The sequence below is a fragment of the Mchenga conophoros genome, linkage group LG6, assembly GCF_057382185.1.
Source record: "Mchenga conophoros isolate Kocher_MC1m ecotype Shallow Benthic linkage group LG6, M_conophoros_male_GT1.1, whole genome shotgun sequence".
NCBI lineage: Eukaryota > Metazoa > Chordata > Actinopteri > Cichliformes > Cichlidae > Mchenga > Mchenga conophoros.
Genome location: NC_140531.1, coordinates 2,741,142 through 2,767,298, shown reverse-complemented (window position 1 = coordinate 2,767,298; position 26,157 = coordinate 2,741,142). Strand labels below are relative to the sequence as shown.

The 26,157-nt window shown below is 40.7% G+C and overlaps 1 protein-coding gene across 2 annotated transcripts in view; it reads left to right on the top strand.

Annotated features, from left to right (window-relative positions):
- The window catches only part of tenm3 (teneurin transmembrane protein 3), an 810,020-nt gene that overhangs the window by 523,257 nt on the left and 260,606 nt on the right, over nucleotides 1–26,157 (top strand). For both annotated transcript variants that reach the window (XM_085275827.1, XM_085275828.1), the window contains one exon: nucleotides 15,857–15,931. The gene's annotated coding sequence lies outside the window, so the exon portion shown is untranslated. The remainder of the gene's footprint in view (nucleotides 1–15,856; nucleotides 15,932–26,157) is intronic.

Below are 26,157 nucleotides of genomic sequence, written 5' to 3'. Positions count from 1 at the left end.
TTTTCCCGGCAATATGACTTAATAATTCATCAACAAATTGATTTATTCTCCCTTACAGAATCCTGGTTACAACAGGACGATTATGTTAGTGTAAATGAATCAACACCCCCAAGTCATTCTAATCAACGCTACTCCAACAAAGGTCGATTATCTTGTTAATAATTTTACTTCTTCGCTATGTATGACTTTGGATACTGTAGCTCCTGTGAAAAATAGAGCCGCAATTTAGAAGTGCTTCAATTCATGGTAGGGCTGGGCGATATGACCCAAAATTCATATCTCGATATTTTTTAGTTGGATGGCGATATAAGATATATATCTCGATATTTTTTTAAAGCCATAAAGTAAGAACAAAAAGAGAGTTCTTAGTCAAAGCTGTGTCCCAGATGTCACACAGGCACTTTTATTAACATACAGTGTAGATGTACATGAAAAAAACTACTCAAAAATAAATTATGAGCATTTATTAAATAATAATGCTCCATAAATAAAAGAAAAGTATGTTGTTTTTGTCCATAACAAAAAGCTCACAATTGTGCAGTCAAAATGTAAACTAACAGACGCTGAGCATAGTAACAAAGATTTCACAGCTGCTCTGTTCCCAACTTCTACTGTGTGACTGATAGCCTGGAGTTTGAAATCCGCTTCAGGTGCCATTTATGGTCCTTATACACACACAATACGGTAATATTACGTTGAAGCACAGTGCGTATCACTCCGCGAGGCTCCTCGGTAGCCGTAATGCTCCGACAATCCATCAAGCGGTGCAGCTCCGTAGCTTACCAAAGTTGTACTAAAACATTTTTTGACAGATTGCTGAGCGCCGTGTTCCACATAAAATCGGTTCGGGGTCATCAAGCACAACCAGAATTCATACATAAGGTGTGCTGTCAACTTTTGAGAAAATGAAAGGATTTTAGGCTGTGCAGCCCCTGTGGGCTGCATGGCGTTAGCGTGGTTAGCTCGTTAGCGTGGTTAGCTCGTTAGCACGTTGACGCCGTCCAGCCCCACGCACGGAGCGATGCGCAGTAACTCGTTAACGGAGATTTGCCGTGTCCATCTTGTCGCTACCTGCAGGTGAAGCGATGGGGGAGGAGGGGGAGTTGTGTTCAGTGAAGGAGAGGCGAGGCGGAGTAACGTTGCGTAGAGACAAAAGTGGACGAAAGAGAGGCAAACTTGTGGCTCCACAACTATAATTATAACGTATATATCGATATAAAGGATATTGTCACATCTTATATCTCGTATAAAAATATATCGATATTTTTAAAAAACTCGAAATATCACCCAGCCCTAATTCATGGTATAATTCTCAAAAACGTAGCTTCAGTGTTGCTAACTTAGTGACTTTGTTGCTATATTTAGCAAGTTTTTGGACCCCCCCCCCCCCAGCTGCTGTCAGAGCAGGAGATGCTGACCCCAACGTGTCCAAACTGCAAATGAATCACGCATGAGCGAAGCCGCTGCTCCCGTCCTGACTGTAACGCAGTCAGTTCTTCTTTTACTCTTACTTTTTTTAGATCACAAGGTTTAAAACTACTTAAACACACAGACACACACAAAAAGTAACTCCACCAGAGCGCCTGCTTCGGGTCACTTTTGTCAGCACCAAGCCCGGATAAAGGAGCAGGGTTGGAATTGTGACATTAAAGAAAACAATAACTGCTAAAAGAATTTAATTTGTAGTTCTAAATATATTCTAAATACATTTTTACTCACTTTATGTCTCTTTCACAATGTTATTTCTCTCTCCTACAACATATGTTACAATTACATAAGCATAACCAATTATGCAAAATATTCAATGACGTTATTTAGCAACTTTTAGGACAGCCAATAGCGATTTTCCTTCCTGAGGAGTTGGCATCACTGCGTAGCTTAAAGCAGATAAATGGAGAGGAAATGGCGTGTCACAAATTTAGAGGATCATCATTTAGCCTGGAGAAATAGTTTGCTGCTTTATAAGAAAGCCCTCCGCAAAGCCAGAACATCTTACTATTCATCACTGATTGAAGAAAATAAGAACAACCCCAGGTTTCTCTTCAGCTCTGTAGCCAGGCTGACAAACAGTCAGAGCTCTGTTGAGCCAACCATCCCTTTAACGTTAACTAGTAATGACTTCATGAACTTCTTCACAAATAAAGTTTTAACCATTAGAGAAAAAATGACTTATAGTCATCTCACAGTTGTAACATTATCTACAGCTACTCTTAGTACCATTGAGTCTTTTTCTCCAATTGATCTTTCTGAGTTTCTGAGCAAGTAGTGCTTGTTTCTAACTAAGAAACCTCAGGTATTGTCAGAAGAATATTTTGTTAGCTAATTCTTTTACTTTTCTACTAAAGAGGCAACTATCCAATACCAGCTTCTTCACCTTATTTAGTAGAGATGAAAAGGAAGACCACTACCACTAGAATAGAGAATACAGTGACCAATCCCTAGTCCTGAGCTGTACAACATCACACCAGTAATACTCTAATTTGGGGGCATTTATCAGTCTTGCTTAGGCTTCTCTTGTGCTAGGGTCAGGGCATCATTCATACAATAAAATAATGCTTGAAAGTGTCATTCAAACACTATTTTATCATTCTCCTCTGAGCTGTACAATTTAGGGAAATTTAAACAACAAAATGTCCCAGATAACTTTTAGAAAGGTTACATTTTTTTGTTTTTTCTTTTTCTTCTGTTTCAGAGACCATGCAGCTAAACCATCTGTTAGGTTAACAATTGTCTTGTCCCTTATTTCCTTCTGCAGTCTTTGGACAGGTGAACATAATAACAGATATTACCAGAGAGACCTTATAATTTATAATTAACACTTCAGCCGCACTCCCACATAATTAAACATACAGTGCGACCCCACATTTCCTCCATTCCTGCTGGAAAAATGGGAAATATGTGCAGCATAACGGAAATTATTTATAAAGCAAAAACAGAGTACAATCTAATGAGCTTCAAGGTCAATATCTGTGATGATGACATTTATTCTTCAGCAGCTTGAGTGTCATCAAAGCAGCATGAACATAAGCATCTGTTTAATTTCTTTAAGTAGTCTTCAGGAATAGTTCTCCAGGCTCCTTGCGATAGCTCTTCTGTCCAGGTTGTCTGCCTCGTGTTGGATTCTTGTTTAATAATATTGAGGCGTGAGCTCTGGGGAAACTAATCCATTACTGATTATGTTTTTTTAGTCCAGCAGTTGCATCAGGGCACACAAGGCAAGCATGTAAAAATAGACACCAGTTAAAACATGCCAAATCTTTCTCCTTTCATCCATCATTCATTCTTTACGTTATTGTTCAGCAGCATTTTGTCTATTGTCTCTGGAAGCAGAATTAACACCGACTGATAACAGAGCCCTCTGCAGGGTGTATAGCTCATAGCATGTCAGGCTCAGAGGCAAGCAGTTCACAGCTATGTTTTTGTGCATTATTATAGTATTTCAATTCAATTCAATTCAATTTTATTTATATAGCGCCAAATCACAACAAAAGTCGCCTCAAGGCGCTTCATATTTGTGGGTAAAACACAGAATAACATCTCTAAGAAATCGCTGGGTTGTCCAAATGCACAGAGTTTAACCAGCTGTTTTACTAACACACCACATTAATTATTAATACCCTGTAGATACAAACATGGCACACACTGCTCAAGTATTTGAATTCGAATGCTATTTATTTAAATAAATACATTTAATATGTTTAAAAAAGATGTAAGCCTGAGCTGAATAAAATCTGTTGTGGTCCTCACAGTACAAACACTGCAAACCTGTATATATGATGCATTATGTAGCACAGACAGAATATAAAGTGCTTAATCAGAATCAGAATCAGAATCAGAATGGGTTTATTGCCAGATGTTGAGGTTTACAACATTAGGAAATTGCTGCGGTGCTTCAGTGCAGACAATAAGAATTAAAGTGCTATGTAGAAAGAAAGATATGTGCATGAGATATACATGAGATATATACATGAGAATAAGAATTATGAGTGCTACGTAGAAAGATATATACATGAGTGCAGGTGGTGATCAGTGCCAAACATGAAATGATGCAGTTACACAGCGTAGGGTCATGTGTTAGTGGCGGGGACAGTCATGTGGTTATTGTTCATGTGTCCAACAGCAGAGGGGAAGAAACTGTTCTTATGGCGAGAGGTTCTGGTGCGAATGGACCGGAGCCTCCTGCCTGAGGGGAGCAGGTCAAACAGACTGTGTCCAGGGTGAGAAGGGTCAGCTGAGATCCGGGCTGCACGCCCCAGTGTCCTGGAGGTGTACAGGTCCTGCAGAGATGGGAGTCTGCAGCCAATCACCTTCTCAGCAGAGCGCACAACACGCTGCAGTCTCTTTAAAAACACTTTAAAAACCTACCATGCTGAAACTTTAAGCTGCTGCCTATCTGAAGCTTTTCAGATAGTATGCATTCATAATTCCATCAATTTTGACTAGTCCCTCAACAGCTCTGGCTCAAATGCATCGGCAGGCAGATCCTGGACATGTTTTTCACTCACTGTTGTACCGCTCTCCTGACCTCCTGAAAATGATTTGATCCAAACATTTCAAACCTGGAACTATCACCTGTTTTGATGATGGTTAGGTGAACCGTGGATGTATCTCTCAGGTCTTATGTCAGGTTTTTGATTTTTTTTTTTTTCTATTTCTTAAGGATATGACTTTCAAATACTGTTCATCTACTGTTGATCATTTTTTCACATCTTTTGTCCTCAAGTGTTTTTTAAGGACACACTGCAAGCCATACCCAGATATATGTTGTCAGCTAATAGCTCTTTGTGAATTACCTTGTAAAAATACCATTATCCATCAAACCCATACTATGTATTCCTCCCAAACTGTGTTATGTAAACTTTTGTGTTTTTGACTAAAATGTCAATAAATGATGTGTTCTGGAACTGGTGCAGTGAGGCAAAGTGGTTTAAAGATATCACTTAAAATGGGCTCTTTTGTAAGTAGTCTAATAGCACCGGCTCATGGCTTGACTCAACTGCCTTGTTAAGCTTGAAAATGAGTGTAAATGAGAGAAAAGGCAGCCAATGTGTAAAGAAAAACTTTGGAAGACTTTCAGTAACTATTGCTCAGGATAACTGTAAAAATGTGCAAGAAGGTCTGCGTCCTTAGAAAGCAATATATAAATAAATAAGGCGTGGCTTGAGACTTTTGCTCAGTACTGTAGACGTAAAACACACACATATACTACTCTCCATCCATCAGTGACAAGATCCTCAACATCCCAATGCATAAACAGTAAAATCCGAGTGATATAGGGATATAAATCTGACATTTATTCATATATCATGAGAAGCAGCCTTTTCAAGTTTTTGAGGAGAGCTTTTTCACTTCCATGTGTTTAAATCAGATGGTGCAGTAGCAGACCTTGTTTTAGGGACAATGGAGGTGCAGTGTTTGGAACTATTTAACAAACATCACATTAACCGTGTTGTTTTTGATTCCTTCCTCCTTTTTTCTTTTTTCTTTTTTTTTTTTGCAATTAAGAGACAGATGGATTTTGATTCCAGTGTAGGCGAACTGTAAGGTGATAGAGGTGTCATATGTTAGAGTTGGAGAAGTGATAGGACGACATGAGCCTCATTATCACTGCTAGAATGCCAAACGCTCTGGGGATCTCCTCTCATGCCTCAAATGAAACCTTCAGACTTATAATACATAACATTTCTGTGTTCATCTACATGTCATAATATACTGAAGTAACTATGATGGACACAAAAGATCAAAGTTTTTAACATATTTCTGCATTTTAAATATTATTTTTATCATCATCATCATTAGTAATAGTAGTAGCAGTAATATTAAGCAAGTGAAATATTTTAAAATCAACAAAGAAAACATTATTGTAGGTTTTCAGTCAGCCAAATGATGGCAGTCTTGGGATTGTGTTTCACGTTTCATACAAATATTACACCTTTCATTTCAGAACTGTTCAGAACAATTTAAAATGGCAATGCAAAAATACATATGATTAGCTACTTTACAGAAGTACAGTGCATGAGGTATGAATGGTTGCAGAGCTGAATCAGTCAGTCGGAGAAAATGCTCCACTGCTTTTTGAGTAAGTGATTCAGCGGGTGGTGAGGATTATCCCTGATGGATAACATCATTCTATATTGTTCTGTGACCTGTCCACAACTTCAAATGTGTGCAGTTGACAGTCAATCGCAAAACTAGCTGTTGTTGTCAGCAGCTCTGATGCTGTTCCTCCAGCACATCACAGCAAAGTACACTGCACTTACCTTAGAAAATAGAGCCTGCTCACTACTGCATTGATACAGCCTCTGTAGTGGTCTTCCATTTCAGCCAGTCAATGTGGGTGCCAAGGCACTTGTGCTCCTCCACCACATCAACAACCTGCCCCATGATAAGGCCGTGTGGCTGTCCTTTTCCATCTGATGTCAGTCAGCATCTCTTTAGTCGTACTCACATTCAGAAGCAGACCACTCAACAAAACCGCCTCCTGCTGCCATCACTTCCCCATCAAATCCAGACACTTCAGAATCATCTGAGAATTTTTGTGTGGTTAGGAAAATGCATTCCAATCCAGACCTTCAGTGTGTCCGTAGCCTCATTTGACCAATGTCCTAACAACAAGAAGTGTCATTTAATGAGCCTAAACTACTTCTGGGGCAGTGGCACTCTGTATATTTGTATGGATTTTTCAATTCAATTCAATTCAATTCAATTTTATTTATATAGCGCCAAATCACAACAAAAGTCGCCTCAAGGCGCTTCATAGATACATAGATTTAGCTTTAGTTACAGGTTTAATTTCTGTTGTCTCAACTGGGTCAGTTAACATATAGTTAAAAAGCCAGTAGTAATGTCTCTTCACTGGAAATAAGGGGCCAATTCCAGCTTCTGACAATGCAGTGAGACAACTGTCAAGTCCAGACTTTTCCACCAGATTGCCCGAAAGAGAAGAGTATTGTGTTTTGTCAATCCAGAGAAGAGGTCTCCTCTGCTCTGTGGCTGTGCGCCTTATGCCACTGCATCTGATGGTTTGCATTTCACTGATGTAAGACTTTAAACTGCTCCAGCCCTAACTATATGCTTTAGCAAAAAGAAAAGTTTGAAGCCTAATCTTGAAAGTAGAGATAGTGTCTGTCTCCCGAATCCAAACTGGAAGCTGGTTCCACAGAAGAGGGGCCTGAAAACTGAAGGCTCTGCCTCCCATTCTACTCTTACCCATATGGAAAAGATTTATATAAATCTTATAAAGTTTGTATCTGTCTTGTGTGAAACTTGAAAACAATATATGAAAGTAATGAGAAAGTGGCCACTTTCATGAGTAAATCATATAAGCCTTATATGATTCACTATATGAAGTAGGCCACATCTTATGCAAGTCTTTCATAAGTTTTTACTATTTCTTTTCCATGAGGTGGAGAAATGAGGTGATATGGTACTACAAGGTCATTAAGATAAGATGGGCCTGATTATTTAAGACCTTGTATGCGAAGAGCAAGGGTGTGAAGCCGAGTCTCCAATTCAGTAATCCTGGCCTCCAGAGCTGCAAACATGCTACATTTGTTACAAGTACCATTACTGCTAAAGGAGGCCGAGGAGTAACTAAACATCTGACACAATGAGCAGGAAAGTGCAGGAGGGACAGGTGAAGAGGCCATGCTGCTAAGCTAAGCTAGCGAAACGGTAGAGACACAGTGAGTGAATACTGTGACTATAAATTAGGTAGTGAGTACACAGAGAGTGTGCTTCGGATTCACACACACATTCACACACTGGCGATGGCAGCTACATTGTAGCCACAGCTGCCCTGGGGCGCACTGACAGAGGCGAGGCTGCCGGACACTGGCGCCACCGGGCCCTCTGGCCACCACCAGTAGGCAAACATGGGGTTAGTATCTTGCCCAAGGATATTTGGCATGCAGCCAGGATGCAGCCTGGGATCGAACCACCGACTTTCTGATTAGTGGCTGACCTGCTCTGCCACCTGAGCTACAGCCACCCCACCAATTACATTGCTAAGGAGATAAGCTACTCAAAAATACTATTGTGTGTTGGAACAGGAACAGGAAGTGATACTCTACCGCAGAGAGCGCGAACACCATCACATCTGGACATAAACTGTGATATTTGGGGTCTAGAAGTCGTTGACCTTCTGTGAGGGGCTGGGAGAGCTGTCTGAAGTGTCATCCAATGTGTGACAAAAGAATCCGCTAAAATGCTAATGACACGCTTGGCTCTCTTACCTTTATGTGAAGGTAAAGGTAAAGGTATTGACACTTTTGGAGTGTCCCTTTCAGAGCGTGAAAGGAGAGTTATGATGCATGCTCGATCATCCAGTTAAAGCAATCCCAACTGAATCCAGCCCACCGACTGTACAATGGGCTGTGAGGTCAGTTCCTAGATCATTAATATGCAAATTGTTATGACCACTGATCAACAACCACTGATCAAAGACCATGAGTCCCATTCACAGAGAGTTGAATGGCTGCAATCACAGCATTGTAAGATGGAGGCAGATGTACCCTTGGGCCCCCTCCTCGATTCAGAGATGGTCTTTCCCTTTTCACGTAAATGGCCTCCTTGACTCAAACCAGCGTTCCTCCCTGTCCAGGATGTACATCCTCATCATTGAAGGAGTGTCCACTGGCCTGTAGGTGTAAATAGACTGCAGAGTCCTGGCCTTACAAGGTGGCTCTTCTGTGTTGTGCAGTCCGCTTAGAAAGAGGTTGTTAGGTTTCCCCGAGCGTACACTATGTTACTCTGTTTGTGTCGGGGGACCCGATCCTTGGGGTGGACCAATTTTTGGCACAGCGTGTTTTGGGGTTTAAAAGCCACAGAGACCTGGTGTTTAGAAAAATGTGTCTCAGTTGTTCCGATACTCCTGACATGTACGGGATCACTACAGGTTTTCGCTTGGCCAGTGGTTGTCCTTCTCTCCTGGATCACCTGGAGCTTTCTTTAGGAGCCTTCCCAGACTCACAGTCTAAGAAGGCTAACCTGCCACTTTTCATATCCTCCCTGGTGAATTTGATGTTGATGTGTCAGTCCATCGAGTTAATGTGATCAGCGAATTGTGGTACATCCTGAGATTGGATTTCCACCCAGGTGTCATCCACATACCTGAACCAATGGCTTGGTGGTGTTCCAGGGTAGGATAGCAAAGCCCCCTTTTCCACTTCTTCCATGTACAAATTGGCCACGATGGGTGAAACTGGGAGCCCACGGCACACCCATGTTTCTGCCTGTAGTGCTGACCCTTGTATGTGAAGTAGGTGGAATGAAGACACAGTTCAAACACACTTGGTCGATGCTGAGAGTGGTCCTGTTGCTGAGGTTGGTGTCATCCTGTAATCTCTTACACACTACCGCCAACGCTTCCGTGACTGGGATGCAAGTGAAGAGAGATGTAACATCGTACGAGACCATGGTTTCAGCTGCCTCCATAATGACATCTCTCACCTTCTCAACAAAATCCAGGGTGTTCTGGATGTGGTGTTCAGAACTGCCCACCAACAGGTTGAGGATTGAAGCCAGAAACTTTGAGATGTTATAGGTGACCGAGTTGATCATACAGACAATTGGTCTTGAAGGTGCACCCTGTTTATGTGTCTTTGGTAAGCCGTACAGACTTGGTGTTAATTCCCCTGGTATGAGGTCCGGTCAATATCATTGTCTTGTTCTAACTTCTTCATACAATCCATCACCCTCTTCCTGTAAACAATTCCTGGGTCTCCTTTCAAGGACTCATAACTATTTTTGTCACTGAGCAGTATTTTGTTACTCAGAGGCTCTTGACTAAAGAGCTCATTTGCAGACCTTTAAGCGTAATCCTGTTTTGTCTGCATCTGAGGCTGAATGGTTCCTGTAATCAGTCATTTTACATGCTGTTTGCTCAGCATTTGTCAAAGCTGGGAAGGCACCTAAAGAAAGCTCCAGGCAATCCAGATCCCTTATGTGTCCTTATGTCTGATTATGTGTCATGTGTATACAAATACAAATGGTTCAAAGCCATCCTCAAAGTCATCCTCTTTCTTTTCCTATTGTATTTTAAATGTATGCAATCCATAAAATATTAGTAAAGATATCTATGTAACACCTTTTACTGCGAAGCCCCGCAAGGGACACTAGAGAAAAAGAAAGAAAGAAAAGAAGTACTTTTGCAAGATCCCAAGTTACTTTTGCGAGATCACGCAAACGTTTTGCGAGATCCTGTTAAAGAGTTTTTCTCTTCTTTTATCTTACTTCTGTTGGTACCAATACACTCAGAAAAATTATGGTTCTTAAATGGTTCTTCAGATGTCTTCATGGTTCTTTAAAGAACCATCATATGTCAAAGAACCTTTTTATTTTGTGGATGGTTCTTCAGCTATTACAAATGGTTCTTTAAAGAACAAAAGGTTCTTCATCCTTAGCTATCTATATGCTATATGCCAATATTTATGCCATGGTGTAAATGGCATAAATATTTATTCACTATAACAAGGCTGTGAATTATACTGTGTGTTTTCTTTGTGTGCATGTGTGTGCGAAGGGGGAGGGCGGATTACCTGGCAATTACCCTTTAAGAGAAGATGGTAGGAAACTGAATATTCAAATAAAATTTAGAAATAATTGCTTAAAAATATACTGGTGGCAGGGGTGGGGGGTGAAAGCCTAAAGACCCTAACCCCCCCCCACACACACACACACACACACACACACACACACACACACACACACACACACACCCCTAACCCCGCAAACCCATTATGAATATGGTGAGTTAACAAACAGTTGACACAATACACACATTCAAATACTGTACTTTAGTTTTAAATTTTAATAAAGCATTACTATTTTCTACTCCAAGGCATTACTTTTGAGATTATTATATATTTTTGAAAATATAGCATAATGATAATACTAGTTATTGTAAACTTTACAAACCACCCAGCAGTATGTAAAGTCAAATTATAAAATACAAGTAAATAACAATTGCAGAACAGAATGTCAGTGTAATGAACACACACTTCGTTTTGACAAAGCGCAGCTTAGGTAAATGATCTGAGTAGTTGTTCATCACTGAGCAATTTGTTAATATGTGTTTCGAGCCAAATAAATGACAGGGAGAGAGAGTGACGTCAGAACACGTCATACTCTAACCTCCCGGGAGCGGACGGAGGTTCTTTAAAGAACCATTTTTAAAAAGGTTCTTTGAAAAACCATTAAAGGTGCCCCAAAGAACCATTTCTTGATGGTTCTTTGGGGCACCTTTAAAGGTTCTTCAATGAACCACTGAAAGAAATGGTTCTTCAAAGAACCATTGTTTGAAAGGTTCTTTGTGGCACCAAAAAAGGTTCTTCTATGGCATCAGTCTAAAGAACCACTTTTGGTTCCAGTTGGCACCTTTATTTTTCTGAGTGTAGATCTGTCCAGAGTACTGCAGCTGGTTGTCAAAAAATGCAACCAAAATCACCAGGTCATAGTATGCACTGCGATGAGTGTGTCCCCTTACACCAAGAACTGTGTGTAGTGCAAAGCACTGATTTAATTTTTTAAAGTTTCAGCCAAGCTCAAACTGAAAATCTATGATTCTCTCCCACAGGTTGTTTCAAGGGTTGGACTGGGAGAAAAAATTGGCCCTGACATTTTCGGTCCACGCGGCTCACCATGATTACTCAAATAAATAAATAAATGGATTTAATTTTGTTTGATTATAGATATTGAAACTGCAGCCTGGTGCTACCGTGACGAGTTGTTACTAGTTATTGCTGGTACTACGGTGCAGCATCAGCAGCTCCAACGGGTAATTTTACATATTTTGCTGCCATCTGTTTTTAGTTTCTTTTTCTTTTCCTCTTTTAGCTTTTCAGTGCCACCGTTTCGTCACTTCTTCCACACTGAAGTCTATTCTATACAGGGCGTGTTGCTAATAAAAATGAACAAATTGGCTGCTGTCAGCATTGTACAGCCGGTGCACAACAGCCCTTCAACTGACCCATCGGCCCAAAAGTGCGGCATGCCTTTTTATGACTGTTAATACTGTATGAATTCATTAATGCAGGCACTTTGCCGCCTAGAAATCTTATCTGTAAAAATTATGAACAGTGACAAGGGGCAGCCCGGACTGAGTCCAACACTCACCTAGAACAAATTAGACCACATAACATTGCAGAAGGGTGCCAACCAAGACAGCCCTTCAAAATACAGGGCCTTAAAGAACTCAGGGCGGATCTCATTGATATCTGGTTTCAGCATCGCCACCACCAAAGTAAATGGACTGGTTCTTATATAGTGCTCTTCTACTCTATCTGAGCACTCAAAGCATTTTCATGCAACTTGCCCATTCACACAGGCACGCTTTTCTATGTTCTTTCTATGTAAGTGGTTTCTGTCTAACATTCAAACCTGGGTTTACTATCTTGCCTAAGAATATTTGGCATCCAGACTGGAGCAGACGAGGATCAAACCACCAACCTTCCAATTTATCTGCTCTATCTCCTGAGCTACAACCACCCCAAAGGCACCAACACTCTTACAGTCGCAGCTCCTTGCAGCAGGCTCAGTAATGGATGTCTGGAGCATGGCCTCTCCGGCATCCTCCTGCCACCTGATCCAGCTCACCACCAGGCGGTGATCGGTTGAAGCTTAGCTCCTTTCTTCACCCAAATGTCCAGAACATACGGCCGCAGATCTGATGATACGATTACAAAATAGATCACTGGCGAACTACCCAAGGGCTCCTCTGCACTTAGGAACATTGTTATGTGTGAACTTGGTGTTTGTTATGTTATCTAACCGTGATGTAGATTCTTAGCAGAAATAACAATTAAATATGCAGCCTGACAAGCTTAACCCACCTTTAGAGGCCAGCTGTAAAGGTTCAGGTGTTTTGGAGGAATTTCCATATATTTGTGATACTGTCTGCTGCCACGTCTATTAATGCTTTTCATGATCTGGCCACAAACTATAGCAATTCCCAGATCTCCTTCAATAGGCAGTTGGGGAGAGTCACAGTATAAAACAGAGCAACCTTCAAGTGCATGCAGTTTAAAGTTTCAGAGTTCGAGTAGGCAGCTCTCAGATTAATATAAATAGCAGCGCCAAGCAGTAAATATATTAACATATTCATCTGCCACTTTGCTGTTGGGGTTTTTTGAGCCTGCTAACACAAAGAAAACATTTCTATGTCAAACTTGCTTCAACGTACTCCCTTCTAACTTGACTGCAAACTGTGAAATTGCACGTGTGAAGAAAGTTCTTCTTGTATGTTCACTGACTTTTTCCACCATGTATATATATGAAAATATGAAAAACAGAAAAGTGATAACATACCAAATGAAATTCTACTTACTTTGTAGCAGCATATTTAAAGACAAATCAACAGGAGACACAATTTTGAAAGACATTTATGGAACTCTGTCTCAAATTAGTTTATTATCCAGCCAAAAAACCTGGTTTGTGCAGTTTATCTGGAAAGTATACATACATAATTCATTCCTCTCCTCAAAATTCAATATTAAAAATTAAAAACAAAAATATAACACGTACACAAGCAGTGACAGCCTTTGCCACTCAACTGTGCTGTAAGTGCTCTGAATACTTCACTGCATTTAACAAGTGTATCGTACATTCAGACCCTAAACAACAGGCCATGAATTTGCTGGCAGTACACGCAGAAGATATGTTGTTTGTTGCTGGTTAATGTTGATTCTTATGTTGGGTAACTGGTACTGAGTTAATACAATAATGTTCTTTTAGCCATATGAAGACGTTTGGTGATCCCAATATAATTACATGTCAGCTGATGCTCTCATTGCTGGTTGCATCACAGAATAGATCCTCACATTCAAAACAAACTTTTATCAGTTTCATATAAAAAGATCTGAGCTGTAGTCATTCATTCAACGTGTGTTCACATTTTACTTTGCAGTCGCTTTTGCTTAACTGATGGTGACATACTGCTAATATTCATTGTAACTTTTATGAAGGAGATGCTTTTCTATGTGGAGTGTTTATGGGGTAAATAGTTGTTTATTCATTTTCATGAAGCAGATTTGGCTGTTGACATGAATTGGTGAGTAAATACAAATCCCTCTCTGCACTCTAAAAGCTCTTGTGTTGATTAGTGAGAGGGTAGGGAGAGCTATAGAAGAGTGGGGGCGTGGGGAGTGAGGAATTTGTTTACCGCACACTTTCCTCCCTCAGATCTGATTAGCTAAATGTCACATTGAATAGTTGAACCTCTCTCGTGTGTGTGTTTTTCTATATGCAGACATTTTACCAATGAATTTTTATTTGATGATGTTTTAAAAACTGAAACAATAGCTGTGTGTATTTATCATCATCTCTCGCTTTCTCTGTCAGACCAGGTTGAACAAAGTTCATCAATATCAAAGTTTAGAGGTGGACAAAAGCTCCATCGACTCTATTTAATCTTGACAGACACAAGTGCGCTGCCATGCAAACATAATATAAATTATTGGAAAATGAAATATTCACATTCACTTACAGTTGCTACTGTCACTTATTAGCGACTTTAGAAAAACGAAACCAGATACATTAAACATCTGATTGCAGAAGTAGCATTGTTTATATATGGCATTGTTTTATCTCTTAATTCATATTCTAAACATGAATTCATGACTGAGACCCTGAAACTGACTCGAGAACAGAATGACCTGCTCTGGAAACATTATGAGACAGACTATGTTAGATAGAGATAGACTGGCCAAGTGAACAGAGTGAGGTCCACTGAGGCGCTGACTGTAAATTAGGCTGAGGATGACATAGCTCATAAAGAGCCTTGCTTTCTTCGGGGGTTGGTTGCTCCGTACTCTTATGGGGAGTTCAATTTTATTTATACAGCCCCAAATGACAACACCAGTCGCCTCAAGGTGCTTTATATTATATCATAATAGGTCAAGAAAGAGGATCTTGATGCAGCACAGCAGACACACAGCTCGGTGAATAAACAAAAATAAATGTTTGTAAAAATGCACTGGTTTAACAGAAGCTGGCTGAAAAAGAAACAACAGGTACAGGAGTCCTGGCAAACACAAAACATAGAAACAAGAAGTTCAATAGAAGAGCTCAAGTAACATTGTCATAGTGGAGACTTTGTGCGGGTGGGGTGATGTTAACAGTCTGTTTTGACAGACCGTTCAGATTAGCATTACCTCCACCTTCCAAATATCCTGTCACATTTGACCTCTGCTCTCACGTTTATTTCACTTCTGCCTTTGACTTCAAAATGTGTAACGTCTCTACAGAAAGCGATGTCAAGAGAAAGCAAATGAGCCACCTAGGTAGCTAAAAATACACTGTAGTCAAATATTGTACATGTAAAAAGCCCAAGTTATTCATATCAGCAATTTACAAGTTGTGTTATTCCATGAACCACTCAAATCAAATCAGAGTAAACATCTGGCCTTGTGTTTACAGTTCAAAGTCTGTATTGAATTATATATTGAATGTTTTATTTCAAAGTTAGGTGGTGGTGCACAGGTAGAACCAAAAGAGAGAAATGTTGTTGTTTGGGTGAAACAAAAACGTGTGAAGAATTTTGTTCTGCAGGTTCATTTAAAATCATTTCAACACTTTTCATATAGTTTGACTTTACAACAACAATCTTCACAATAACAGTAATGCCAAAGTTCAGTAAAGTAAAAACACAACTATCTGATTGTGATTACTCATCAAACTAAATATATTGTGTGTGCTTCACAATTAACACACGATGTGATTAGTTAGAGGCAGTGTTGGCGCAGTCACAGTTGGTGCTTTTGATTGGCTGATGTGTCTGTTGGCACTTCGTCTGCCATCCACGAATTACAGACAACAGGAACGTTTAGCATGTAATGCATGTGTGTCTTTCTGCCCTTAGTCTTGGAACCACAGACGGTGCAACAGGACTCCATCAGACCGGTACCAACCAACCACTAGACCACACAACAAGTCGGTAGGTTCCATTCATATCCTTCATCTGCCTCTCCACCTGTGTCTCGTGCATTTCTAACTGTTTTGCGTTGTCTGTTTGTGTTGCGCTTTTTCCTGCCTAAGTTTTCGTTGCTTTCTGTTTTTGTGTTCATTTTTTGCTGAAGTCGTTCTTTCTGTTTCCTGCTTAATCTCACAAGTAGATTATCACCAATTTGCCTTGATTAGGCCATTCTTCCTGCAGTTGAGGCGGGAAGAAAGACAAAAAGCCACTCTGCAATTTGAACACGTGCAAGGAACAAGTGATTGCGATCAATAAAAAAATGAGCAGGGAGAGAACAAGGGTGAAAATAAATGAACAAGTAAATAAATGAATTGCCAATTTCTGTTCTCGTCAAGTGTTTTTTGAAGGCAGCTCTTGAGGAAAAGCTGTTTCCGCTAAAGGACAGCAGTCTCTGTCTGAGTGTGGGTGTCTCTGCCTCTCCTTTCTGTATGTCACTGCACACCCAGGCCCAAGGTGCTTTAGACTGAGGGAGTGTGTGAGTGAGTTAGTTATGGGGAAAAGGAAGGGGTTAGATTGAGGGTTGAGCTGTCTTCCTCTTACATGGCAAATGTGGGATCGGAAACAGCAACACTGGATTCCAATCATTTGACCTGCACACAAAGCAGCATTCACTCAGTTTTAATATCGCTCTGGGTTCTTTGCTAGCTTAGCGTTTATATCCAAGCTGAAGGCTGCGCCATTATTCTCCACCTCCGCACGCCACAATCAGCTCATTGTAGGGTAACTGCAAGTGGAACCGATAAGCAGGATCGGCAAGCAGACTAACAGTTCCAAGAAATGCGACTTTTACTTTTACTACATAAACCAGTTCTAGATTCCCATGCTAAAGCTAACGAGTCCCCACTGTCCTCTGTCCACCATGCTGGATTCACAGCCACAAATGGAGCCACAGTAAGGTCCTTCATAGCTTTATTTTTGTACGTTAGTACTGTCATATTGAGGAAATAAACAGACACTAGAAATCTCTCGTTCTTCTTTAGGCTGAGCAGCAAAACGGGAGTGTAATGGTTTTAGCTAACTAGCTAACTAGCATCATTAACTAGTTAATGTGGCTAGTAGTATTTGTGTTTGCAGTATGCCCTAATTCGATTTTTTAACATGCATGTTTGCAGACTTAGCCCTTAGCACTGTTACAGTAACAGAAAATACAGAACACTAGCTGACAAATACAGCAGCATAAATACAGTGATCGGTGCTGCTGTGACATCAGTGTTAGGTCTGATTACTGTCAGACATCAAGTGCACGTCTCCTCTCTGTTTGTCCCAGTGTTGTCAGTAAAAGGGCACTTCTTCGCCACAGAACTGTCATTTAATGACATCAGTATATTACACTTTTAATGACACAAAATTAGAGCCTTCCCCAGCACCTTCATACTGGTCTACACGTTTATTATGTAAACAGGAAACTATACCAAGTATGTGTCATGTAGCAAACTGGTTCAGTTGTGAATATTTATGCATATGACACCCATGAATTATCTCACTTTGTGTTTATGTAACTAGCTCTGTGTTCTTTTTCCTTAGTTTTTTTTATAAATAAAGGTGAAAGACATTGTATTGTGTCACTTAAAGAGTACTGAAGTCCCTGCGTGGGAGTCCTGTGGTTCAGAGTGAAGGCTGAGGGCTCAGAGGTGAAATAACAGTCCTCACTGGGACAAACCGAATGAGAAAACCCTACTGACATGTGGACTGACAAGCTAACATTTACGTCACGGCAGCATCACTGCGATGACACACAGGGACAAGACAATAAAGCCAACCTTTTCATCTGTAGTGTGTATTTGTGTATATATATAGAAATATATTTGTCATGTTTAGGTTTCTATGCATATTAACAATGTTACCAAATAAGAAATTCACTGTGACTTATATACAGATTGTTTATTTAGTTATTATTAGTAGTAGTAGTCAATTAATTAATTTTTAAAATATTATTTCTTTCACCTTCACCAGCTCTTGGACTCCAACTACACCCCGGTGACTTTGTCTGTCCTCCTTGTTTATGTCTTCTCCTTCTTTGTGATGAACCTAATTCTGTAGTTTTAGCCCATTTGTTCTGCGCTCTTTCACCAAATGATGTTGTCATGTCTGTCTCTGTTTCTCTATAATGAGCTCTATGAACCTGGTGCTTATTCCAGTGATTTTAAATCTAATAGTATACAATGCAGTCTAAATGTATGTTGTTTTCAGCAGCTTTTGACTAAGTTTGGTCAGGAAATGTTTTTTTCCGTTAAACTTGACAGGCTGTTTCATCGTTCCTCAACTACAGTCTTTTCATGTTCAGCAGAGCCACCCCGACACATACATGTTATAAATTCATTCAGGAAAGCAAACATTTCCACGGCGCAGGACAGCCGGCCCTTCGAGCTGTGGCTAGCTGAGAGCTAGAGGGACGAGACAGTGATAAACACACGAGGATGGGAAAATAGCAGGAAAGGAAATGTGGAAGTTGGCGGCTGCACGAAGGGAATGAAGGAGTGAAGGAATTTGGAAACAATGGAGTCTTTGTTAACACTGACCTTCCCTCTCTCCCTGCCTACACTACACCTTCAAGCTACCTCCCATCCCTCACTCCAACTGCTCAGGGTATTTGTTTTGGTATTAGGTACTGTATCCACCAGCCAGTCAGATTTCAGATAATATTGCTAAACAGACGCTTGTGGGAAGCAATGACCTTTAGCATGCTCAGTTCACATTTTTAGAGCAGTTGGTTCTCTTTATTGTGTCTTTTTAGTCGTGAATCCTCTTGAAATTTCTTTTTTAAATGTGAATTTAAGAGTCAGTTAATCAAATTATATAACTGTTTATGCTAACGCTTAACAATTAGCATGAGGTTGGATTAAACAAATATAGACACTGAAAAGTCAGAGCTATTCAGCTCCTTTGTGCTTCTCGGCCCTAATTATCATGTAGCACTCTGAGGCAGGCAGTGTGGGACCCAACTGCAGCATTCAGAGAAAAGAATAGATTAAAAGAGGCAGCTTTATTGCTGTACTGAAACTAAATAATTTAAAAAAAATCAAGAAAAGAAGAAAACTAGGAGCAAACAACTGGAAAACTACAGGGTGCCCATGAAACTCACAGAAGACTCTGGAAGCAAAGCAAGAGGGGACAACGCAACAGAGAAGACAGGAAGACACAGATTATTTACACAGAGGGAGACTAGAGCAGTGTGGACACAGCTACACAGAAGCTGACTGACGAGACACCGGGAAGCAACACTGAACATAATACACACAAGATTATCAAAATAAAACAGGAAGTAATATACACTGGAGCTCAGAATCAGACTTTAGACTGAGCTCAACACTGGGACTGAGGATAAGCAGACGGACTGGGGAGACAAAGGGACAAAACACAGAGAGAGCAACATGAGAACATGAAGAGGGCAAAAAAACATTGACGGGACTACAAATGTATTCATTAAAAACAAGACAGGGAAAGCAGACAGAGAGACAGAACACAGAGAGATGAGATTTTAAATCTCAATGACATTTTTATCTTGATAAATAAAAGACTAATTAGTGGCAGGTCCAGGTAGCTTTACAGATGGCGCCATACCAAAAGCAATTTTGTAAAAACTTTGTTGTTAAATTTTACTTTTCTATTGGTAGCTTCAAAATATCTATAAAAAGTATTCACTCACCCATCCAAATCATTTGTTCCAATCATATGATTTGACTTCCATGGCCACAGGTGTATAAGACCAAGCACCTAGGTTATGCAGATTGCATAACAAATATTGTGAAAGACTGGGCTGCTGTGAGGAGCTCAGAGACTTCCAGGATGTGCAACAAGTCCAGGCATGAAACTTCCTGGCTGCTAAATATTCCAGTCCGCCGTTGATGGCATCATAACAAACGTGGAACCGATTGGAAACATCAGCAACTCAGCCCCAAAGTGGTAGGCCACGTAAAATCACAGAGCGAGGTCAGCGGATCAGAGTCGCATCGGGTGCACAGTAGCTTCACATCAGCTCGAGAACAGTGCGTAGAGAGCTTCATGGAGTGGGTCATAATGACGGAGCAGCTGGAGATGCTGCCACTGGACTCTGGAGCAGTGGATACGTGTTGCTCGGATGAGCCTTGGTTTGGCAGTTGCCAGGAGAATGGTACTTGTCTTACTGCATTGTGCCAAGTGTAAAGTTTGCTGATGGGGGATTATGATGTGGGCTTGTTTTGCAGGAGTTGGCCCCCTTAGTTCATTTGAAAGGAACTCTTAAATTGACTCCACAGTGTCTAGGCATGCTGAAAAATTAACGCTCCCAGCTTAATGTAGATGGCCCTTCCGGTTCCAACATGACTTCACATCAGTGAACAAAGTGCGGTCCCTAAAGACATGGATGAGCGATTTTAGTGTGGAAGAATGTGACCTTAACCCCACAGAGCCCTGACCTTAACCCGATGGAACACCTTTGGGCTGAATTACAACAGAGACCTCTCATCCAACATCCATGGCTGACTTCACAAACGCACGTCTGGAGGAGTGGTCAAAAATTCCAGAAAGAAGTTTCTAAATGTAAAGTTTAGACATTTTTCTGACAGTCCAGCATTGATTTGTGCCCATTTTAAGAAAAAGAAGTGATGCCTTTCCATTCGTCCATCTGTATTAGGCTGACCTTAAACTGGACACTGAACACACAGGGATTACTGTTATTTCTGTTTACACCCCCACCTCCATCCTCCCCCCACCACACACTCACACACACACACACACACACACACACACAAAATAGCTCTGTCAGTGTTTTTCTCTCACAAGATTGCTATCCTTGCATCTGTCTTTCTGATCCCTTTCTTTTTTTAATCTGAGCAGAGAGGAGGATTAGTTGGAAGGAAGCAAAAGGTAGCAAATGGAGAGAGAAAGAGAGAGATTATCTCTGCAGATTTGCACTCATGAAGTTGAGACTCAATCTAGGACTGACAGGGAGGTAAATATGAAAGAAAGATAAAAGATCGAGATGACGAACAGGAAGGAATGAGAGAATGAAGAAATAGAAACAGGTGGATTATTTAATAACATGGTAAGTTTGACCATTTCTTATAACGTCAAACCAGCTGGGACAGATGGACGTGAAGTGTTAGTCAAGGTGCACACTGATACTAAAACTACAGCTGCACTATAACTTATCGCTTTAACAGAAAAAAGCATCCTCTAAACCAAACCCTTCTTATATTTATAGCCCAGGCTGTTGAAATCAGAGTTTCTACATTAGGTCTTTTATATTTGATCAGTTGACTTTTATGACTTTTATGCTCTGTTTTGACTGTATAAAGTGAATTTTTACACTTCAGTCAGTGGTGCAGGTTATTGCAGTGTGATGCTGGGAACCTAAATAGTAAATTAAGAGCAGTATGGCCGATATCAATACCGATACTTTCACCTATAAAGGGAGTATCTGTATTGGAGAACAATGTGTCATGTCATCACTTATGAGCTGTACATTTGCCAGACTCATTTTAATGAACACGAACAGCTGTTGTTTTTAGAGACCTGGAATATAAATGTGCTTGTCTTTAGAGGACTTTGAATCAGCTGCTGTTGTTTACATGTGCTATACAACTGATGTGACGATGAGGTTCATTAAAAAAAGATAAAAATATGTATTTAACACAGTTCAGGATACAGAGGAGCTACATTGATTTGTTTTAAATTGCCCATAGGTGAGACTGTGTGAATGATTGGCTGTCTCTCTGTGTTAGCCCCGCCACAGACTGTCACTGAGGAATTGCAGAAGAGAATGTATGAATGGATGGACAGTGGGAGACTTACTGGACTGAATCCAGTTGTGTTAGTATCAGTCTGATACTGATACCAGTGATGGTATCAGTATTATCGATATTTCGATTGATATGTGCTCCTCTAGTGCAGATCGGACTCAGTGTGCAGGAACTAGAGTGCCTTTATTTACAGAGAGGCAACAAGCAAGACAATAGAACTGTCACGGTTTGCCGGGGCAAGCCGTGTGAATAATAATGGATCCAACTGCAGGCTGCTGAAGTGGAGGGTGAGTTTATTTGCAACTAAAAGGTACAACAGACAGGGTGGCGAGGAACAAAACGGTGAAAACTCTAAACTGGGAAAACTAAATAAAACACTAACCGGAATACAAACGTGACATGCAGGGAGAATGACCAGAGAATCAACACAGAAGGGTGGAAGGGAAATAACACAGCCGAACCAGCAACTACCATGACAGAAGACACAACTTAAATACACCCAGAGAACACAGGGAGATTACACGCAGGTGGGGAACACAGCTGGGAGTGATTATCGTGACGAGACTAGGGAGGCAAACTGAAAACACTCACATAAGACGCAGACCTTCACAATAAAACAGGAAACACATACACGCAATGACATACACACCAACTAAACACAGACTGGGGGACACAGAACATAGGAACATGAACAGAAGAATACAAACACCCAAGGTAACCAAAACCACAGAATACTAATAGACTAAACATAAACACGGAGTCGCAGACTCCGGACCATGACAAGAACGAATGTTAGTGGGTCTGGAAAGAGCTGGTTTCAGTTGAAAACCATGGACGATATTATGGTTAGTGTACTGGTTCTTATATAGCACTTTTCTATTTTACTCTTTTCTAAACTCTCTCCAGATACGGGATGTGAGTTAGGGTTCTCTCTCTGAAACAATGTCTTGTTGGATCCTGTGAAGGTTCTTGGAAGAGATGACTATGTCATCGAGATAAACATCAAGATAAACAAAAATAAACCAGTTCAGATAATCACAAAGAACATTATTCACTAATACGCCCAATACAATATTTTCTATTCACTGTATGTTGCCTCAAAAATCATTAAGCATATGTTATACAGCATTATACTGAATGTATTTGTATAGGCAGCTTGTTATAGGCAGCGAAGGGCTAAATTGCTACACGCCATTATGGAGCCACTACGGATCATATCGACCGTCCCCTCAGCCCTGACCGGTCGCAGCAGATGGCCCCGCCCCTCCCTGAGCCTGCTTCTGCTGGAGGTTTCTTCCTGTTAAAAGGGAGTTTTTCCTTCCCACTGTCACCAAAGTGTTTGCTCATAGGAGGTCATCTGATTGTTGGGGGTCTCTCCGTATTATTGTAGGGTCTTTGGTGGCTGTAGCTCAGGTGGCAGAGCAGGTCAGCCACTAATCAGAAGGTCGGTGGTTCGATCCCAGGCTGTCTCCTGGCTGCATGCCAAATATCCTTGGGCAAGATGCTAACCCCATGTTTGCCTACTGGTGGTGGTCAGAGGGCCCGGTGGCGCCAGTGTCCGGCAGCCTCGCCTCTGATCCTTCGATAAGTGGAATCACACCTGTGTCTCTGAAGTCTCAGGTTTTCATCAAATGAAAATTGAGGAACATCAGAGTCAGGACCAAAATGTCCTCTGGCTGAATAAGCTGAGTGTGTCAGAGTCACAGAAGTCAGGTTAATAGTATTGAGACTCCCACTAGAGTCACCGAGCCAGTGAAGGCATACAGTAGTGTGTAAGTGTCCTGGAAGTACACTGCCCTGTACTCTATCCACTGAAAAAAGGTTCAATAGTTTCTCAACTGTACATCCACGAACCAAAGCTTAGTTGGTGGTAAAGACCTACAGGCTTTGGACCTAAGTTTTCTCTCAGGACTGCAGTCATTGGACAGCACATGACTCCCAAGATGTGGACACATCACTGCACATCTCTGTGCAAAGAACAATCGTTATATTTAAAAAACTGTTTCATAAACTTTCTATCAAAAAGAAATACATTTCTCATCATGTCATCATGGTCATACAGAGCATATTTGCAATAAAAAATTTATTTAAATGGCTAAAGTGCACAGTTTGAATACTCACCTTGGTAACAGCACTCAAAATGACATGGAAACTGTACAGGATAATATCACAGATCTAAAATTATTAATTATGCTAAAAGTACAGAGACAACATTAACTGAAGGCCTGAGGATTTTATTTATTTCATTTCATTTACTGGGCTAGCAAAAATGCACAACATCTGGACTATTGTTACACTGAATCTTGGGTTTGTTAGCTGCTGACTACAGGGCCTACATCATTGCATCAATATGCATGTTTTAGTGGCTGTGGCTATGTGCAGGAACCAAATCAACATTAGAAAGTCTTTAGTGGAAAAATGTATATCTATATAAAAGCATGGCACATGAGTGTGAATTTTACTGTTGCAGGAGTTAATCTAATCATATTCCCCACCCTACAGTAGCTTCTTTAACTGCTGGAAACATAACTTACAACAGGATACTGGTGCAAGTAAGGAAAATGCGTCTGTGTTAGGAAGCAGAGTAGAGTGTGTGGGCTGTGCCCATAAATAAACTTGTCAAATCTTCTCTGACGATGCTGAACATCGTAGACTCCAATTGATTGGATTATAAGTTCAAAATGTGGAGAAGATGCAGAGGGCGCTACGCTGATTGCTGTACCAATAGGGCAAAAGCTTTTGATTGAGGCAGTCTTCCTCACTGGAAAAACAAAGCTTGTCATCATCATCAGTGGAGAGAGACATCGAGATGAGATTCTGCAACCAGTGGCAATCCCATATCTCCACAGTGTGGGACTGAATTCTATCCTCCAACAACGCTTGCACCAACAGAGCAGGGTTTATCAGGGATTAGCATCAGAATTTGGCAGTGGAGAGGATGGAGTGGCCTGCCCGCAGTGCTGACTTCAACGGCACTGAACACTTGTGGGAATAGCTTGGATGTGCTGTTCAAACAGTGTGATTAACACAACCATACTGACTGACTTGCAATAAATGCTGGTGGAAGAATGTGACGCTGTCCCGCAGCAGTGTCTGAGCAAGCTGGTGACCAGCATGGGGAGCAGGTGCCAGGCTGTTGTGGCTGGTGTCTGGTTTTTCCACATGCTACTGAGGCTCCTGCTTGTTCAATGAACACATTGTTACATTGCCAATATGTCTTGTTCCTTCAGCTTTAAATGATCCAGTCCAATAAACAGCATTAAATAGGAGTCAGTTGCAGAATGAGGCATTTGGCAGAAAGGATTTGGCACGTTCTTCATGGGTGCAATCCACAAAAGCATTTTCCTTACAAATGTTACACTTTTGTAAGGGAAAAAAACAGGTTTATCAACGGTATTCGATTTATTGCCAAGAGGTATTGTTACAGTACAACAAAACTCTGACTGTGTGGCAGGCAAGATTAGAATCCCAGCACAGGACTTTCTACACAGAAACTCTGCTTTATATAGCTGGAAACTGACAGATTAACGAAACATAATGAAGAAACAGCACTATTATTTTTATAGGGACTATCAAAATAAAACAGGAAGTAACAAATTGTGACACTAAGATCAGGACATACAAACCTGACAGAAGTAAACAAGGACCACGGAGACAGGACACAGAGAGATCAGACAGACACCGGGACACGATGGGGAAAAAGAAAGGAATGCAAACACATTCAAGACAAACCAGATGCAGAAACATGGGGAGGTGGGAATCATCTAAAAGTCCAGGAATCAAAATAAGCAATCACTACAACCCAGAATAGAAAAATGCATCAACAAAGACTCAGAAAAGAAGACAGCCAGGAGCTCAAAAAGAGAGAATGATAAAGATCACAAGAACAGCACTCAGTTAAAGGTCTGCACCCTCTCTTTCACTGGAATTTTGAATGTTTATTTATCATTAAAATGCAGAATTTGAAGGACCGTGGTAACATTTCCAAAGCAAGAGACAAAGTGGAAGGACAGTGTAGTCACTGTTCTCGAGGGGGGGGGGGCTTTGGGAGAGAACATAAATACCTTCTGTCATTACTTCATGTGCTAAACATGTGAAAAGTACAAAACTAAATTATGTTTAGATGAGAAATCTAAATGAATGATGTTGGTATAAGCACATTCAACAAACTCCTTATTGCTGTTTTTTAAAGTGACGCTCTAATCCCCATTAGGTTTTCTTCATTGTTCACTGAAGCACAGTGTTTTTAATTAACTGTTTAATTACTGATGAAACCTAATCAAACTCTCTTAATTCACTTCTTAACCAAAACAAAACCAGCAAACTGATCATTGCTTTCACTCATTTTCCATCCCTCTTATCTTCTGTTTTACTCGTCTTTCCTCCTTCTTTCCTCCTCTTTTTCTTTCAACATCCGTCTTCATCTCACTAAAGTGAATAAGTGACATTTTTATAACTAAGTGCTTT